Consider the following 15,499-nt stretch of genomic DNA (forward strand, 5'->3'; position numbering starts at 1 on the left):
AGTGCACTGCTGCATGCACATTGCATGCTGGGACTAGAGCAGTGCATGCAGGGAGGAGAAACACAGGAAGAGAAGAGGAATGAACTTACTGAGCAAAACAAACCTCTCCAGGTAAACAATAGGGAGTAATGTTACTAAAACCATTTATTATCAAGAAAAAGCTAGACAGAGTGCACTAATATCTTAATAGAGGAACATTGCATTGATTTAAAAAATAAAAAAAAGTATTGGAAAACCCCTTTAAATACAGTTTGTGAAAAAAAAATAAAATAATAATTCGACAATTTTTTCCCAATATAAGACATACCCCGAAAGTAAGACATAGTGGGGCTTTTGGGGATAAAAAGAAAGTAAGACACTGTCTTACTTTCGGGGAAACACGGTAGTTGTTAGGTGTTTTTTACAGGTTGGGTCCTTGGTACTACATCAAGTTCAAGGACTACTTCAATGACACCTTTTTTATTTTTAATAAAATCGTTAACCAGTGTTGTGTGTGTTATTTTATTACAATATTTTTTCTATGTCCTTCTCATTTATTTAAAAATTTATTACTAGTGGATTATTAATGGCCACTGTCTAACAGCGTCCATTAGTAAGGCTTCATGCACACTAGCGTGTGTATTTTCCGCGCGTGAAAAACTTGCGTCAATCCCATCCGTGTGTTTGCGTTAGGGCGGATTAATACGAACGTGCTATACGTCCGTGCAACCCACGTGGTATTCACGCGGGTCGCACAGACCTATGCAAGTCTATGGGGCAGTGCAGACAGTCCGTGAATTTTACGCAGCGTGAGTCCGCTGCGTAAACTCGCGACATGTTCTATATTTCTGCGTTTTTCGAGCATCACGCACCCATTGAAGTCAATAGGTGCGTGAAAATCAGGCGCATCCCATGGAAGCACTTCCGTGGGACGAACGTTATTCGCGCAACAGCAGTAAAATAATGAATGTAAACAGAAAAGCACCACGTGCTACAAACATCCAGTGTCATAATGATGGCGGCTGCGCGAAAACCGCAGCCGCGCATCCGTATGAACATGAGACGGAGCTGTCAAGTGCATTTTGCGCACGCAAAACGCCACCGTATTTGTGTGCGCAAAACGCACACGCTCGTGTAAATCCGCCCTTATGTGCTTTTCGATTGTCATGTGTTATTCACGCACTCACAAAGAGAGCCCATTTTTTTCTTCTTTTTTACAACAAATTGCTGTGTAAATCACGCACCAAACACGTGTGTGCTGTTTGTGGTTTTCACGCATGCATTGACTTCATGATAACGCACCAATAGAGGACATGCAGTATGTTTCACGCAGCGGACTCTCGCTGCGTGAAAAGTCACACATGTGTCAACGGCCCCATTGAAATAAATGGGTTGCGTGTGTTGTGCGTTTTTTCAAAGCACAGCACACAGACTTGATTCACGCTAGTGTAAATCGCGCATAAGGCCCCATTCACACCACGTCGAAACCACGCACAGCACACGCGACCCATTTATTTCAATGGGGCCGTTTTCACGCAGCGAGAGTCCGCTGCGTGAAACATACTGCATGTCCTCTATTGGTGCGTTATCATGCACCTACACTCTAGATGCATGCGTGAAAACCATGCACCAAACAAGCGTGTTTGGTGCGTGATTTATGCTGCAATTTGTTGTAACAAGCATTAAAATCGAGCATTAAAACTGCCTTGCGGGAAAAAGAAGCAACATGCTCCATCTTCGGGCATTTACGCCTCTGACCTCCCATTGACTTCAATGGGAGGCAGAGAAAGCGTATTTCGCGTTGTTTTATGCCTGCGGCGCTCAATTGCCACGGGCAAAAAACGGCACGGAAAACGACGCAAAAAACGCAGCAAAAAAAGCCACAAACAACGCCGCAAAAAACACGCAAAAAAAAAACGCCGAAAAGGCTACGATAAATGCCGCGAAAAACATCACAAATAAAGCCGCGAAAAAAGCCCCAAACAAAGAGGCAAAGAACGCCACGAAAAATGACAGGGAAAACGACACGAAAGACGCAATGAAAAACGCAGAAAAAAAAACGCAAAAAGAAGACGTGAAAAACGACGCAAAAAAGGCTACGATAAACGCCACGGAAAAAGCTGCGAAAAACATCGCGGAAAAAGACGCGAGAAACGCCGCAAACAGGCAAAGAACGCAGCGAAAATCAACTGGGAAAACGCCACGAAAGACGCAACGAAAAACGCAGCAAAAATAGGCGCAAACAACGACGCAAAAAAATAAATGATAAACGACGTGAAAAAGGCTACGATAAACGCAATGGAAAACACAGCAAAAACATCGCAAAAAAAGACGCAAACAAACAAGCAAAAAACGCCAAGATAAACGAAGCGAAAAATGCCCAGAACAAAGCGGCAAACAAATACGCAAACAGCGCACAAAAAACGACGCAAAAATCAATGTGCAGGGAGAGGTAAATCTGCCGCAAACTTCAAGACGGAATTTTGAGGCAGATATTCCTCTTGCAAAAAAACTCTGTGTGAACATGGCCTTAGTGGAGAGAGACATGAGATAGAGGAGGGTGGACGAGGGTGAGGGAGACACGAAGAGGTTTATAGACCTGAAAAGAGAAAGAAAACATAAATGTGAAAAACATAATGGGGGGGGTAACATTTGCTCATCATCCTTCAAGAATGTCAGCAAGAAGACAAGTCCAGTGAAGGGTGTCAGCGGGAAGGAGCAAGGACAGCTCACGTGAACTCTTGGAAGGTACGTGCACGCTCATTGCAGCCTGCAATGAGCGTGCACGGGAAAAAAGTTTCATAACAAGGAAAGATCAACAAACCAGAGCTGAACTGCATGTAAACAAACTGTGCTAAATTCAAAGAAGAAATGTGCGAAGTAGAATTTTTTTTTAAAATAATGCTTTATTTAGGTTGTCTGTATAAGGGGTAATGTATGACAGAGTTTTTGAAAAAATGTTGGTATCTCGGACAACCCCTTTAAGGCTCCAATAACTCAGGAAATAAAAACTATTCAGTTGTGCAGATCAGAGGGGAACATTTTGTTCTGTTTTCAAGAGGCGAATTATCTAGACTTAAAAATTAGGGAACCAGGAAGGGGAGGGCCCAAACATATCCACTGGAAGCGAAGGTGCCCGTATTATACCAGGACAACACTTTCCCAGCAAAATTCCCCAAACTGCAAAGGTGCCGAGTGTGGACCAAAAGGGGGATAAGGAAGGACGCCATATATCAGTGCGACACTGGCCTGTGCAGAAAGGATTGCTTTACAGCGTAACACATATCTATGGATTATTTAATTTTTTTTATTGTGATTTTGTCAATTATTATACCACCTGACTATGTACCTGATGTACTCTGCCCGGCTTACATGTGCCCCCACATTATAAACGGAAACACCAGCAATACTCAAACAAAAATACTACCAAGCAAATCCATGCTCCAAAAGCCAAATGGTGCTCCCTCCCCTCTGAACCCTATAGCGTGCCCAAACATCAGTTTACTTCCACATATATGGCATCGCAATACCCGGGGGAACCATTTTAATAATTTTTGGGGTGTGTGTCTCCAGTGGCACAAGCTGGGCACAACATATTTGCCACTGAAATGGCATATCTAGGGAAAAATTTAAATTTTTACTTTGCACCATCCGCAGCGCAATCATTTATGGAAAAGACCTGTGGGGTGACGATGCTCACTATACCCCTTAATAAATGCTTTGAGGGGTGTAGTTTCCAAAATGGGGTCACTTCTCAGTGGTTTCTTTTTATTATTTCACATCAGAGCCTCTGCAATTGTGAACCAATACTTTGTAAATCGCCAAATTAGGCCTCGATTTCGCATGGTAGTCTTTCACTCCTGAGCCCTGTCAAATGTCCAGGCAAAAGATTAGGGCCACATGTAGGGTGATTCTAAAACCGGGAAGCACAGCATAATAGAGAGCTGTCTTGTTATGGTGGCACAATCTGGGCACCACATATTGGCATATCTATGGAAAAAAAATCATTGCACACTAATTTCTGCAAAACACCTGCAGGGTTAACATGCTCACTACACTCCTAGGTGAATACCTTGAGGGGTGTAGTTTCCAAAATGTGGTCACTTTTCCCCAGAGGCTTTGCAAATGCAACACAGTGGCCAGAAACTAATCCAGCAAAATCTGCACTCCTTCCCTTCTGAGCCCTACTGTGTGCCCAAAAAGCAGTTTATTACCACATATGGTGTATTACCATACTCGGGAGAGATTGCTTTACAAATTTTGCCGTGCTTTTTCTCCTTCAGTCCTTGTGGAAATGATTTTTTTTTTAGCTAAACCTACATATACTTTGAAAAAATGTAGATTTTTATTTTTACGGCCTAATTCCAATAATTTCTGCAATGAACCTTTGGGGTTAAAATGGCCACTATACCCCTAGATAATTTACTTGAGGTGTGTGGGGTCACCTTTGGGAGATTTCTACTGTTTTGGCACTGCAAGAGCCCTTCAAACCTGACATGGTGCCTAAAATATATTCTAATAAAAAGAAGGCCCCAAAATCCTCTAGGTGCTCTTTTGCTTCTGAGGCCGGTGCTTCAATCTATTACCACACTAGGACCACATGTGGGATATTTCTAAAACGGTAGAATCTGGGCAATAAATATTGAGTTGCGTTTCTCTGGTAAAACCTTCTGTGTTACAAAAAAAAAATGGATTATAAATGAATCTCTACAAAAATTTGTGCATTTCACCTCTACTTTGGTTTAATTCCTGTGAAACGTCTAAAGGGTTAAGAAACTTTCCAAATGCTGTTTTGAATACTTTGAGGGGTGAAGTTTTTAAAATGGGTTGACTTATTGGGGATTTTCTAATATATAAGGCCCTCAAAGCCACTTCACAACTGAACTGGCCCCTGTAAAAATAGCCTTTTGAAATTTTCTTGAAAATGTCAGAAATTGCTTCTAAAGTTCTAAGCCGTGTAAGGTCCTAGAAAAATAAAAGGATGTTCTAAAAACGATGCCGATCTAAACTAGACATATGGGGGATGTTAATCAGCAACAATTTTGTGTGGTATAACTGCCTGTCTTACAAGCAGATACAGTGAAGGAAATAAGTATTTGATCCCTTGCTGATTTTGTAAGTTTGCCCACTGTCAAAGACATGAACAGTCTAGAATTTTTAGGGTAGGTTACTTTTACCAGTGAGAGATACATATAAAAAAAAGAAAATCATAGTCAAAATTATATATATTTATTTGCATTGTGCACAGAGAAATAAGTATTTGATCCCCTACCAACCATTAAGAGTTCAGCCTCCTCCAGACCAGTTACACGCTCCAAATCAACTTGGTGCCTGCATTAACCCCTTCCCGCTCCTGGACGTACTATTACGTCATGGCAGCTGTATCGTTCGCGCTCCATGACCTAATAGTACGTCTCGGGAGTAACGGCCGTTTCGGCCGTCCTCCCGACACATACAGGAGCTGTGACAGCTGCTGTCTTGTTCAGCAGCTGTCACAGCTCCTACAGCGGGGACCGATCGCTGTGTCCCCGCTGATTAACCCCTTAAAAGCCGCGTTCTATAGAGATCGCGGCTTTTTAGGGGTTAAGCTGCCATCGCCGGCCTGCTACGCGATAGCGGCCAGCGATGGTGACTATGGCAACCGGACACCAAACAATGGCGTCCGACTATGCCATAGACGTCAGGACCCACTATGCTTGCTGTCAGTGGGTAGCTGACAGTTCTAATACACTGCACTACGCATGTAGTGCAGTGTATTAGAATTGCGATCAGGGCCTCCTGCCCTCAAGTCCCCTAGTGGGACAAAGTAATACAGTAAAAAAAAAGTTAAAAGAAGTTGTGTAAAAATAAGAAAATAAAAGTTTTAAAAGTATTAAAAGTAAAAATCCCCCCTTTTCCCTTATCAGTCATTTATTATTAATAAAAATATATAAACAAACAAATAAACTATACATAATTGGTATCGCCGCGTCCGTAACGGCCTGAACTACAAAATTATTTCGTTATTTATCCCGCACGGTGAACGCCGTAAAAGAAAATAATAATAAACCGAACCACAATCACAATTGTTTGGTCACTTCACCTCCCCAAAAATTTAATAAAAGAGATCAAAAAGTCGCATGTACCGAAAAATGGTACTGATCGAAACTACAGTTCGTTACGCAAAAAATAAGTCCTCGCACGGCTTTATTGATTGAAAAATAAAAACGTTATGGCTCTTAGAATAAGGCAACACAAAAAGTAAATGATTGTTTACAAAACGTATTTTAGTGTGCAAAGGCCATAAGACATAAAAAAAAACTATAAACATCTGGTATCGCCGTAATCGTATCGTCCCGCAGAATAAAGTGAATGTCATTTATAGCGCACAGTGAACGCTGTAAAAAAAAATAGAATGAAAAAACAATAGTAGAATTGCTGTTTTTTAGTCACCACGCCACCTAAAAATAGAATAAAAACTGATCAAAAAGCCGCATGCACCCCAAGAAAACTACAATGGATTCCTCAAGGGGTCTAGTTTCCAAATTGGGGTCACTTTTGGGGGGTTCCCAATGTTTTGGCACCACAAGACCTCTTCAAACCGGACATGGTGCCTAATAAAAAAGAGGCCTCAAAATCCTCTAGGTGCTCCTTTGCTTCGGAGGCCGGGGCTTCAGTCCATTACCGCACTAGGGCCACATGTGGGATATTTCTCAAAACTGCAGAATCTGGGCAATACGTATTAAGTTGCGTTTCTCTGATAAATCCTTTTGTGTTATAAAAAAATGGTATAAAGAGGATTTTCTGACAAAAAAAAAAAGTAAATTTCACCTCTACTTTGCTCTAAATTTCTGTGAAACACCTAAAGGGTTCATAAACTTTCTAAATGCTGTTGTGAATACTTTGAGGGGTCTAGTTTCTAAAATGGCGTATTTGATAGGGGTTTCTAATATATGGGCCCCTCAAAGCAACTTCAGAACTGAACTGGAACCTAAAAAAATAAATAAATGAGGCAATACTTCGCTTCTTACATTATACTGATAATGAGCATTGCCCACCCAGAGATGACCCCAGTTTTGACCGCTTGTATAAACAGAGACCCCTATTAGACCGTTCCAGTGCCCGGTTTTCCCAAGCATTCACCCCCGAGAAGTGTATTTCTATTGATGAGTCCCTGGTACATTTTAAATGGAGGGTTCAATTCCGCGAGTACCTGCCGGGTAAGAGGGCAAGGTATGGCGTGAAGATGTATAAGCTGCGAGAGTGCATCCGAGTATACCTACAGGTTTAGGCTATATGAAGGAAAGGCCACCCCCAAACCAGACTGCATCCTGGACTACAATAGGTACATGGGAGGTGTGGACTTGTCAGATGAAATCCTGAAGCCCTACAGCGCCATGCGGTGTGGTATAAGAAGCTGGCCGGGCACATCATACAGATGGCATTGTACAATGCGTACGTGCTACGTCGATGTGCAGGCCAGACGGGAACTTTCCTGGAATTTCAAAAGGTGATTATCAAGAACCTAATCTTTAGGGAACAAGAAGGTGGGGCACCCAGTACTTCTGGAAGCGGGGCCACACGCATCGTACCAAGGCGGCAACACTTTCCAGGAGAAGTTCCCCAAACTGGCAAGAAGGGAAAAAGTCAAAAGAGGTGCAAAGTCTGCTATAAGAGGGCGATAAGGGATGACACAATATATCAATGTGACACGTGTCCCGAATAACCAGAGCTCTGTATGAAAGTCAGTTTTAAAATTTATCATACATCCCTTGGTTTATAATTTACCCCAATTTTACTTACCCTGATGCACTCCGCACAGCTTATCCCCCCTCGTCTTTCCCCTCTGAGCCCTGCTGTGTGTCCAGGCAGCTGATAACAGCCACATGTAGGGTATTGCCATACCCGGGAGAACCCACATTACAGTTTATGGGGTGTAGGTCTCTGGTCAAAATGCTCACTACACCTCTAGATGAATGCCTTAAGGGTGTAGTTATTAAAACGGGGTCACTTCTTGCGGGTCTCAACTGTACTGGTACCTCAGGTGCTTCTGCATACATGACTTCGCACTAGAAAATCCCCAGTAGGCCAAATGGTGGTCCTTTCCTTCTGAGCCCTCCCATGGGCCCAAACGGCAGTTTACCACAACAAATGGGGTATTGCGGCACTCAGAACAAATTGTGCAACAGAATGGGGTATTTTGTTTCTTGTGAAAATAAGAAATTTTCAGCCAAAACGACATATTATTTAAAAAAAATTATTTTGTTTTCATTCCCTACCCAATTCAAATAAGTTCTGTGAAAAAACTATGGGGTCAAAATGGTCACAACACCCATAAATGAATTCCTTGAGGGGTGTAGTTTCCAAAATGGGGTCATTTGTGGTTGGTTTCTATTGCTTTGATACCTCTGGGGCTCTGCAAATGCGACATGGCACCCGAAAACTAATCCAGCAAAATCTGGACTCCAAAGAACACACAGCGCTCCTTTCCTTCTGAGCCCTCCCATGGGTCCAAACGGCAGTTTATCACCACAAATGGGGTATTGCCGCACTCAGGACAAATTGGGCAGCAAAATGGAGTATTTTATTTCTTGTGAAAATAAGAATTTTTGAGCTAAAATAACATTGTAGGAAAAAATATATATTTTTTTAATTCCCAGCCCAATTCAAATAAGTTATGTGAAGAAACTATGGGGTCTAAAAGGTCACATTACCCATAAATGAATTCCTTGAGGGGTGTAGTTTCCAAAATGGGGTCAATTCTGATGGGTTTCCGTTGCTTTGATACCTCTGGGGCTCTGCAAATGCGACATGGCACCCGAAAACCAAACCAGCAAAATCTGTACTCCAAAGAACACACAGCGCTCCTTCCCTTCTGAGGCCTCCCATGGGCCCAAACGGCAGTTTATTGCCACAAATGGGGTATTGCTGCACTCAGGAGAAATTGGGCAACAAAATGGGGTATTTTGATCCCTGTGAAAATAAGAAATTTTGATCACAAATGACATTTTATTGGAAAAAATGAAATTTTTTTCATTTCACAGCCCAATTCAAATACGTGCTGTGAAAAAACTGTGCAGTCAAAATGGTAACAACAACCATAAATGAATTCCTTGAGGGGTGTAGTTTCCAAAATGGGGTCACTATTGGGGGATTCCTACTGTTTTGGCACCTCAACACCTCTTCAAACCTGGCATGCTGCCTAAAATATATTCTAATAAAAAAAGAGGACTCAAAATGCACTAGGTGCTTCTTTGCTTCTAGGGCTTGTGTTTTAGTCCACGAGCGCAGTAGGGCCACATGTGGGACATTTCTAAAAACTGCAGAATCTGGACAATACATATTTAGTAGTGTTTCTCTGGTAAAACCTTCTGTGTTACAGAAAAAAAATGAATAAAATTGAAATTCAGCAAGAAAAATGAAATTTCACCTCCAATTTGCTTTAATTCCTGTGAAATGCCTGAAGGGTTAAAAAACTTTCTAAATGCTGTTTTGAATACTTTGAGGGGTCTAGTTTTTAAAATGGGGTGATTTATCAGGGTTTCTAATACATAGGCCCCACAAAGCCACTTCAGAACTCAAGAGGTACCTTAAAAAAAAGGCTTTTGAAATTTTCTTAAAAATATGAGAAATTGCTGTTTCTGTTCTAAGCCTTGTAACGTCCAAGAAAAATAAAATAATGTTCAAAAAACGATGCCAATCTAAAGTAGACATATGGGAAATGTGAACTAGTAACTATTTTGGGTGGTATAACCGTCTGTTTTACAAGCAGATGCATTTCAATTCTGAAAAATGCAATTTTTTCAAAATTTTCTCTAAATTTTGCAATTTTTCACCAATAAACACTGAATATATCGACCAAATTTTACCACGAACATGAAGCCCAATGTGTCACGAGAAAACAATCTCAGAATCGCTTGGGTAGGTTTAAGCATTCTGACGTTATTACCACATAAAGTGAAATATGTCAGATTTGAAAAATGGGCTCTGAGCCTTAAAGAGGCTCTGTCACCAGATTTTGCAACCCCTATCTGCTATTGCAGCAGATAGGCGCTGCAATGTAGATTACAGTAACGTTTTTATTTTTAAAAAACGAGCATTTTTGGCCAAGTTATGACCATTTTTGTAGTTATGCAAATGAGGCTTGCAAAAGTCCAAGTGGGTGTGTTTAAAAGTAAAAGTCCAAGTGGGCGTGTATTAGGTGCGTACATCGGGGCGTTTTTAATACTTTTACTAGCTGGGCGCTCTGATGAGAAGTAACATTCTCTTCTCTTCAGAACGCCCAGCTTCTGGCAGTGCAGATCTGTGACGTCACTCACAGGTCCTGCATCGTGACGGCCACATCGGCACCAGAGGCTACAGTTGATTCTGCAGCAGCATCAGCGTTTGCAGGTAAGATCGACTTACCTGCAAACGCTGATGCTGCTGCAGAATCAACTGTAGCCTCTGGTGCCGATGTGGCCGTCACGATGCAGGACCTGTGAGTGACGTCACAGATCTGCACTGTCAGAAGCTGGGCGTTCTGAAGAGAAGAGGATGTTACTTCTCATCAGAGCGCCCAGCTAGTGAAAGTATTAAAAACGCCCCGATGTACGCACATAATACACACCCACTTGGACTTGTACTTTTAAACACACCCACTTGGACTTTTGCAAGCCTCATTTGCATAACTACAAAAATGGTCATAACTTGGCCAAAAATGCTCGTTTTTTTAAAATAAAAACGTTACTGTAATCTACATTGCAGCGCCTATCTGCTGCAATAGCAGATAGGGGTTGCAAAATCTGGTGACAGAGCCTCTTTAAGGCCAAAACTAGGCTGCGTCCTTAAGGGGTTAAAGACAGCTGTCTTAAATGGTCACCTGTATAAAAGACTCCTGTCCACAGACTCAATTAATCAGTCTGACTCTAACCTCTACAACATGGGCAAGACCAAAGAGCTTTCTAAGGATGTCAGGGACAAGATCATAGACCTGCACAAGGCTGGAATGGGCTACAAAACCATAAGTAAGATGCTGGGTGAGAAGGAGACAACTGTTGGTGCAATAGTAAGAAAATGGAAGACATACAAAATGACTGTCAATCGACATCGATCTGGGGCTCCATGCAAAATCTCACCTCGTGGGGTATCCTTTATCCTGAGGAAGGTGAGAACTCAGCCGAAAACTACACGGGGGGAACTTGTTAATGATCTCAAGGCAGCTGGGACCACAGTCACCAAGAAAACAATCGGTAACACATTACGCCGTAATGGATTAAAATCCTGCAGTGCCCGCAAGGTCCCCCTGCTCAAGAAGGCACATGTACAGGCCCGTCTGAAGTTTGCAAATGAACATCTGGATGATTCTGAGAGTGATTGGGAGAAGGTGCTGTGGTCAGATGAGACTAAAATTGAGCTCTTTGGCATTAACTCAACTTGCCGTGTTTGGAGGAAGAGAAATGCTGCCTATGACCCAAAGAACACCGTCCCCACTGTCAAGCATGGAGGTGGAAACATTATGTTTTGGGGGTGTTTCTCTGCTAAGGGCACAGGACTACTTCACCGCATGAAGCCAAGGCAACAAAGGAGTGGCTCAAAAAGAAGCACATTAAGGTCATGGAGTGGCCTAGCCAGTCTCCAGACCTTAATCCCATCGAAAACTTATGGAGGGAGCTGAAGATCCGAGTTGCCAAGCGACAGCCTCGAAATCTTAATGATTTACAGATGATCTGCAAAGAGGAGTGGGCCAAAATTCCATCTAACATGTGTGCAAACCTCATCATCAACTACAAAAACCGTCTGACTGCTGTGCTTGCCAACAAGGGTTTTGCCACCAAGTATTAAGTCTTGTTTGCCAAGGGGATCAAATACTTATTTCTCTGTGCACAATGCAAATAAATATATATAATTTTGACAATGTGATTTTCTGTTTTTTTTAAAAATATAATCTATCTCTCACTGGTAAAATTAACCTAGCCTAAATATTCTAGACTGTTCATGTCTTTGACAGTGGGCAAACTTACAAAATCAGCAAGGGATCAAATAGTTATTTCCTTCATTGTACATTAAAATTTAGAAAAATGCAAATTTTTGCAATTTTTCGCTAAATTTTGGTGTTTTTCACAATTAAATACTAAATGTATCGAGTAAGTTTTGCCAGTAACATAAAGTCCAATGTGTCACGAGAAAACAATCTCAGAATCGCTTGGATATGTAAAAGCATTCCAAAGTTCTTACCACATAAAGTGAAACGTCAGATTTGAAAAATGAGGCTCTGTCAGGAAGGTCAAAAGTGGCCAAAGAGGGAAGGGGTTATCCAGTGCCATAAAATGCTATTGCAATAATAAACCTAAAATAAGGTGACTTACTAATTTACTTCATGTTCTTGCCGATTTCAAGTATAAAGATTAGTGCCGGAAGTTCAGTACTTCTTGCCGTATTGATGATGCACCGACACCAGACCACGTGATCGAGAAAGTGCTCTCTCCTCCCCTGTGTCGGCGCATCATTGAAGCATGTGACCGCAAGGGGACTGGCACTGCGAGGATGGTGAGAAAGTTAGCCAGCCCCCTTCTCTCGCAGCGCTGTCTTGATTCCCTGCGCATGCGAATTGTTCACACAGCACCGGGAGCAATGACAACAACAGAGCCGAACATGTGCAGGGCAGTGGGTGGGCGTGCCTTCAGGAGCGGAAGGAAAACTGCAAGTCCCGCCCAAAACACGGAAGATTCAGAGCGGCAACATCGTTAAACCGGAGAGCGGTGAGATTTAAAAAAAATTCTAATTATTACTTGCAGGCAGAGTTAATTTAGCAATGTGTAATGTTGATTACACATGTTTGTGGGGGTTTTTTTGTTCGTTTTATGGTCCCTGGATAACCCCTTTAAGCTGCTCAAGCAGCAAGCTTAAACCTGCGCTATATATTTACAGTGGGCAGTCCTCAACCAGTTCAAATATGTATCCGGCATGTACCATATTTAGCTTATTTTTTTTCCTCCAGAAATGGGACTACTCTTCTCCATGTGCTTTGTCTGGTATTGCAGCTTAGCCCCAATCACCTAGTAATAGTGACACTCGTGTCAAGGGGCTGTCAGAAAAAATAGGATCTGGCATTCAGAACCAAGATTGGATCCTAAATACAGAAAAAAATATTGTGTAAACGTTGATTATCCTATGTTTTGCACTGTGAAAGTGAGCAAAATATGTTTGTGACTCCATTTAGTAAGCGTAGTTATATGTCACCATCTTGTATGAAGAATCCATTTTATGTTTTGAAGAATCAAATGTTTATATTATTTATGCTGGGCTTGTCTGGGCACCCATACGGTTGAATGGTGCTATTGTAATTGCATTCTATCAATAAACAAGAGAAGGAATTTTAGGTATACAAAGCGTCTTTGTGTCTTCTCTCCGATATATCAATATGACTAATGGATTTGGATCTGGGCAAGTGTACTAACCGGGTGTCGATTGACACACCCATCAAACCTTCAGTCTAATATATTTTGGCCAGGATTGCGTCAAAATTCATCTGCTTCTGGTCTTGGCTTAACCCCGGCTAGGGGAAGTATGGAGCGGCTCACAGGGTGATACAGCAAAACTTTACGAGCTCGTTTAACCCCTTTGCCGCGGTCAATAGCCGGCGTGGTATCTAAGCCGTAAGGCTTTATTCAGACGAACGGGAAATACGTGCGTGCAACGCGCATGATTTTCACGGACCTATATTAGTCTATGGGGCCGTGCAGACATGTGCGTGATTTTTGCGCTGCGTTGCTCCGTTGCAAAAAAGTCACGACATGTCCGTTCTTTCTGCGTTTTCAACGCATCACGCACCCATTGAAGTCAATGGGTGCGTGAAAACAACGCATGGCACACGGAAGCACCTCCATACGCACAGCGTTTTTCACGCAACACTTGTTAAGTCTATGTAAATGAGTTGACCAAACTAGACAAAACAAGCACAAACCAGGAAGTGTCTTTTCACTTTCTGAGTACATGCGCACAGTTCCAACCGACATCTGCTGCAATGCCACGTGCGTGCGATGTTGAAAAACTTATCTGCTTGGTCCATGACAGACCCCAGTTGTGGAACACCAACGCAGAGGCCTACCACGACCGCACGGGCAAGGAGGTTGGCTGGGATGAGGTCGAGCAGAGCCTCTTCGGACAGGAGTGGGATAAAAGCACCACAAGAGACCGCAAAAGCATAGGTAAGCGCAGATCTGTATTGATGCTAATGCAATTGGCCATGCTGTAGTGTATATCCTTGTGTTTCACATGTTTCTACTGTGCTTGGTCGCGGGTGTGTCACTGCATCATTAGGCAAGTGTTTAATGTTTAGTTGTGTTTAATGTGTAGCGACGTTTCGGACAAGTGCAGTTTTCAGTTATGTCACATGTTCTCCTTTTTTTGTCTGTTTGCTGTTCCTATGTCCAGTTGATGATGTTAAAACCCGGTGGAGAAGCTGTCGGGATCAGTTCAGGAGGGAATGTGGAAGCAGAGGGCGAAGTGGGGATGGGGCGTCCAAAAAACGCCCCTACATATATATGAAACAACTGATGTTCCTCAAGGACATTATGGAGATGCGGCCGTGAGTACTGACTGTACCTTGATCACATGTGTGTGTTCACTGTATAATCGGCCAAAAATGGCTGTTTGTCCCTTGTGGACATGTTAAAAGGAGTAACGCAAAATATTTCTGCCAGATGCAGTGATAATCTCAATGACACCGAGGAGGAGGCTGGCCATGTGGAGTCGCAGCTGGTCACGGAACAACATCCCGTTCTGCCCTTGACACCCAAGCCTACGCAAACACAAGCAGCCACCCAGTTAAGCAGCCAACCACAGCCGGCGCACCCAGGTTGCCACAGCAGGTGCCAACGTGGACTCGAGAGTCCTGGAGTACCTCCGGCGCTGTTCGGAGGAGGATGGATGTGACGCATTTGGCCGTAGCATAGCACCGCCACTCCGGCGAGTACCGGACTACTGGATGGCACGCGTCCAAGGCTCCAACCTTGCTATAATTGACTCCGCCACTCCTCCTAACAATCCACACCAGTGCTTCCAGGTAATAGAGCAATGGCGTGGATTGCCTGAGGATTTGGTGCCCTCTACTACACCTCTCCCTTCCCAGCCTGCACACACCTTTCCACGGCCACAGTACCAACGGCCGATGGTGAGCATAATGTCACCTGGTCATGTGGTGCCTCGGGAGCGCCCTTTCGCCCACTACGTCAGACCCCAGCAATCCTTTAGCCAGGGCCCCCCGGCAGGGTTCAACCCTCTGTATCAGCACCACTATGCTGTTGAGGAACATCCTCAGCAGGCCCAGGGACAGTATAGTGGTGCTGAAATGCAGAGCCATCAGTCGCCATCACAGAGGTATCATGATTTATAGATGTGTGTAGGCAGATTACAGGTGGCTCGATGTGGTGATGTAAACATCGAAGTCCGAGTTTGTAAATGTAGCATCATGTTGGTGCGTTTTCTATTTTTGGATGCCTGCTGGTTTCTGTTAAAAGTTACCGTTCGAAATTACACATTAAAATTTTTTTCTGTTTGC

At 43.0% G+C, this 15,499-nt stretch overlaps 1 long non-coding RNA gene across 1 annotated transcript in view; it reads left to right on the top strand.

Moving 5' to 3' along the window:
• Positions 1-26: 26 nt before the first annotated feature.
• Positions 27-15,499, top strand: part of LOC142660569 (uncharacterized) — a 90,670-nt gene continuing 75,197 nt past the window's right edge. Inside the window, exon 1 of the long non-coding RNA XR_012850528.1 lies at positions 27-111. This is a non-coding gene — a long non-coding RNA (uncharacterized LOC142660569). The remainder of the gene's footprint in view (positions 112-15,499) is intronic.

Source organism: Rhinoderma darwinii, chromosome 9 (genome assembly GCF_050947455.1).
Source record: "Rhinoderma darwinii isolate aRhiDar2 chromosome 9, aRhiDar2.hap1, whole genome shotgun sequence".
NCBI lineage: Eukaryota > Metazoa > Chordata > Amphibia > Anura > Rhinodermatidae > Rhinoderma > Rhinoderma darwinii.